We start from the raw sequence: 5,222 nt of genomic DNA, 5'->3' as shown, positions 1-5,222 counted from the left end.
CAATTACCCCAGCACTATTCTCCACGGGGTGGGGCAGAACATGCAACCTTTACTGGCCACTGCAGCCTGCTGCTGCTACCATCCATTGTGTTCCACCTTGTCCTGCAAAATAGCAGGAAGTGTGTCAGTGAATGTGCTGTAATTTCTTTAGGTGATGTGACTGTCATAGGAACATACAAATTTTATAGCACAGAAGGAAGACCATTCCTTCCTTCATGGCTGTGCCAGCCAAATAAGAGCTATTCAGCCTACTCCCACTTTCAGACCTTGGGTGTAGTCCTGTAGGTTACTGTACATTTTTAAATGCAATGACGGTTTCTGCCTGCACCACCCTACCAGGCAGTGAGTTCCAGATATAAAAATACAAAATGCTGGAAAAACTCAGCAGGTCTAACAGCATCTGTAGAGAGAGAAACGGAGTTAACATTTCGGGTTAGCTCGGCTCTTCTTCAGAGCCTCTGCATTGGTAAAGGTGAAATTACTGGAGTGGATATATACCACCAACTTTTATATTTCCAGCATCCGCAGTATTTTATTTCATATCTCCAGCATCCACAATATTTTGCCTTTGAGTTCCAGATGCTCACCACCCACTGGGTGAAATAATTTCTCTTCAACTCTCCTACCAATTATTTTCAATCTATATGGCTAAGCTCAATGCCTTTCTTGGCTGATGTTGAAGACATGCACACTTACTACTAGGGGTTACTTGATAAGATTAGCAGGCCTATAATTCTGTTCTTGTATCATATTAGCCAAAAATCATGGATTTCTTGTGTTGTTGGGGTAATGTGGATCCGGGGTCTTTGATAGTAGGAAGGTGAGATGACAGATATTGGTTAGACAGTCCTATGTGAAGCTGGCAGGGCTGCTTTGGGGGATATAAATTACTCTAAGATCAAGCTGAACAGCTGTGCTGCTGTTTGAGGGAGGTCCCAGTTTAAGGAGTAGGAAGGCTTCTGGAATCAGGCTGGGCTGGTCCTGCCTCTCATTTTTTAATGTTTAACCTCATGCTTTCTCGTTTCCAGTTTTGCTTGTTGCTTGTTTCTTTCTCCCCGATGCTTGTCTTACCAAGTGTCAGATCAAGTAGCAGGGCGTGGCAATAATGTAGAGACTTAAGTTTAATTCCAGAGTGAGGGCTCTGGGTAAGTCCATCACAACCTATATAGCGAAGCTAAAGCAGTTGACTGAACACTACAACTTTGGAGACGCGGTCAATGCTATGCTGTGGGACCGATTAGTTTGTGGAGTTCACGACAACACCATTCAATGCTGTTTACTCGCAGAAGTCAACATCGATTTGAAGCATGCCATGGAAATAGCGCTCACCATGGAAAGTGCTGTGAGAGACTCGCAGGCTTTACAACATGTACAATACGGCGCTGTTCTTCATATGGCATAGGAACCTACTGCTGGGCGTAGCATGAAAACCAGACACAGGAGCGAAATGTGAGGTAATGCCTGATGTTAGAAAAATGAAAATGTCTAGTAGAAACATTTCAACCGCGACTTCAAGGTTAACCTGTTATAAATGTGGGGGTGACCATGTACCAGACACTTACAGATTCAACGAGGCAGAATGCCATTACTGCCATAAGAAAGGTCACATAATAAAGCAATGCAGATTCAAATCGAAACAGCCCAAAAGGCAGAAAACCAATATGATTGAATTGAATAATAAAACAGAATCTGAAGCTGCCGATACTGACATCTATTCTCTGTACAATGTCACAGCGGCAAAAAATGAACCTATTACTGTCACAATCCAAGTAAATGGGAAGCAACTAATAATGGAGATAGATATGGGAGTTTCAACCAAAGTGATGGGAGAGCATACATTTAAATACCTAAATGAAGGTACCCAGCCATTGAATCTGGAGCAAACAATGGCTCAACTGAAGACATACAATAGAGAATCCATACAGGTAAAGAGCATTGCCATCGCATAGGACGTTGTACCTGTGTCCTATGGCAACGGACAGCCAAGCTTCCAGTGATCATAGTGACAGGTGAAGGCCCTAGTCTTCTGTGCAGAGACTGGTTACAAAAAAATCAAGCTCAACTGTTCTGAAATATTTCACCTGAATTGCTAAGGAAATACGACATAGTATTTTGGAATGACTTCGGAAAATTGAAGAACTTTCACATGCTGCAAGGACCCCTCAGGTCAGAGTTGGTTCCCCTGGAAAATCATGAAGAGAAACAAAATGAATTTAATGTCACTCTGAACAAACTGAAGAAACAGTTGGCAGAGAAGACTTAGCAATGTTTAATACCCCAGGAAGAAGCCAAGAGGTACAAGAAAGAGACTGAAGAGCTGAAAAATCAGCTGAACGGAACACAAGAGGCATTAGAAGGAAAAGTCATAGAATTTTTCAAGATGTGAGGGATAATGAAGCCATGGGTAGCTCAACTGCCAAACTGAACCAAGTTAAGATTTCACCAGAGAGAAATTTGGCTGACTGTAAAATCAAAATGAAGGACAAGACAAACCTCTGCAGCAAACCGAAAAAGGAAAGACAAAAATCGGATCAGAAAGGCCAATTGACCATCTCCAGAACCCTCTGCATAGCCGGGAAGGGTCATTCCCAACTAGAGAAGGAAGGTTTATCGGTGATACTTGGAGTGCAGAAATTCCACCAGCACCTGCATGGACAACATTTCACCATTGTGCCGGACCTTGAACCATTAATGGGTTTATTCAGTGAGGATAAAGCCATTTCACCAATAGCATCAGCGAGAATTCAACATTGGGCTTTAATATTATCTACGTATGAGTGTACACCGTCCTGGCTTGCATATTGCAAATGCAGACGCACTCATTCATCTCCCGTAATCAGATAGCATTGTACATGCTCCAATGTCATAAGAAGTTGTGCTTGTACTGAATTTCTTGGATTCTTCGCCTGTGTGTGCAAAGCAAATTAGGAATTGGAGGAACAGAGATCCAATTTTGTTGAAAGTCTGAGACCTTGTACTGCAAGGGTAGTCAAAAATACCAGTGTCTGAAGAGATAAGACCATACCATGCTCGAGAAACAGAGTTGTCAGGTTGGAATCTTGTTGTGAGGATCAAGGGTTGTCATCCCTTCGCAAGAAAGAGAACTACTCTTGACAGAGTTTCACATATGAACATACAAACAAGGAGCAGTAGGCCATTCAGCCCCTTGAGCCTGCTCTGCCATTAAGTAAGATCATGGCTGATCTGATAGTAATCTGAAATCTGCATCCCACCTATCCCCAGTAGCCTACCACTCCCTTGCTTACCAAGAATCTATCCACCTGTGCCTTAAAAATATTCAAAGACTCTGCTCCCACCACTTATCCAGGAAGAGAGTGCCAAAGACTCACAACCCTTTGAGTGAGAAAAAAATTGCCTCATCTCTCTTTTAAATGGGAAACCCCTTACTTTTAAACAGTGACCCCTAGTTTTAGATTTTTCCACAACAGGAAGCATCCTCTCCACATCCATCCTGTCGAGACCCCTCAAGATCTTAAATGTTTCAATCAAGTTGCCTCTTATTCTTCTAAACTCCTGTCTTGAAAGTATAACAATTTTCATAATATTTTTCTGGTTCATTGTAAAGTAGGTTTATGGGGGTAAGTAGCTGTGTCTGCCTGTGTGTGATTTGATTACATTTGAAGTCAGGTAGACTGCAGGCATTGACTCATCAAAGAAACTGGGACTTGATTGCTAATGAGTAAATATGGATGCTGGCTCAACATGCAAGGTATGAAGGGAATTTGTATTTTTAGGTGGATGAAAGGAATTTTAGATAGCTAGATAAGCAAGGCTAAGGAATGTGTTTATTTTTCCCAAAAGCTACTGACAATAAATAGTAGCAACATAAAAAGTTTTTATATTGTGAGGCAGATGCAGTTTCAAAGACATATGAAACAATAACATTTACATATTAAAAAGGTTATTGTATTAATTTGCTAGATCTGTTTGAAATCTTAAATCTATTTTTGGGCTGTTGCCTTAAAGGGAGTGTAACTGGGAGTCAGGTTAATTAGGAATTTTAGGAGTTATTATAGTAGTAATTTATAGTTCTATGTATGCGCTTGAAATCTCCTCTTTTATTAATAAATATTTTAATTTGGTTTTTAAAAAAAATCTCTAAAAGTCTTGGTGGACTTATTACTTCTGAATTCAGTGCACGCTCTTCAAAATAAATACGAATTGCAAAACTGTTGTGTTAGCGCAATCACGTTTCCCTCATGGATTTGATCCACCTGGCACACATCATCTGCTGTGTCATAATAAATTGGGGGCTCTTTGTGAGATATCTGAAATTCCTTGGTTGGCTTGGAGTTGGTAAATCTTAAGGTTACGAGTACGAGAAGCACTTTGAATTTACGAGTTGGTGTGAGGGATTTTTAAAGTGATGAGACTGCAAAAATGGCTGTACCCATGGCTAAAATGTTTTTTGATGTAGAAGATATAACTCTGATTGGGTTACAAAAAATATCTAAGGGTAAATTAACAGAGTTGGCAGATAAGTTGCAGTTGAGGCTACCTATAGGGGCAAAGAGAGCAGACATAGGGTAGAAGTGACACTCAAAAATTGAGGTGTTTTTATTGTAATAAAGTTGGGCACATGAAGTCAATGCGTTGGAAATTATAGGGAAAATCTGTTGCAATTATTGGGATGCAGAAAACCTCTGGAAGTAGAAGTACTGTGGGTTCTGAGGTTCAGGCACAGGAAAGAAACAATGGTTTGTGTACAGGTAAAGCAGGAAGAATCAGTGATCGGTAAAGAAGTGGGAATGTGTTCACAATTTACCCGAGGGAGTTCTGAGGAGCAAGTTGCAGAAATGTTTAAAGATTTTGTATGTGAAGGGGAGGTCTTTCCATGTGTACAGGACGGAGCAGGTTAACATTTTAAGAGACACAGGGGCCAGTCAACCCTTAGTGTTATGGGATAGTGATATTTGTTATTCAGAGGGAGTGTTGCAGGGAAAGGCGATAATAAGTGGGGTTCATGGAGATGTTAAACCTATTTCATTGTGGAAGGCAAATTTAAAGAGTAAGTGGAAAACAGGTGAGGTGGTTGTTAGAGTCGTGGAAAAAAATTGCCTATTGCAAGGGTTCAATTTATTTTAGGTAATGATATAGCTGGGTCACAGATATGGGTGATGCCTTTAGTAGCTGAACAGCTTATAGAGGTGCTTTAAACATAAGTGTTGCAGAAAGAGTATCCTGGTTTGCTTCCAGATTAT

This window comes from Cetorhinus maximus, chromosome 4 (assembly GCF_964194155.1).
Source record: "Cetorhinus maximus chromosome 4, sCetMax3.hap1.1, whole genome shotgun sequence".
NCBI lineage: Eukaryota > Metazoa > Chordata > Chondrichthyes > Lamniformes > Cetorhinidae > Cetorhinus > Cetorhinus maximus.
Note: the sequence above shows the minus strand (reverse complement) of the source record.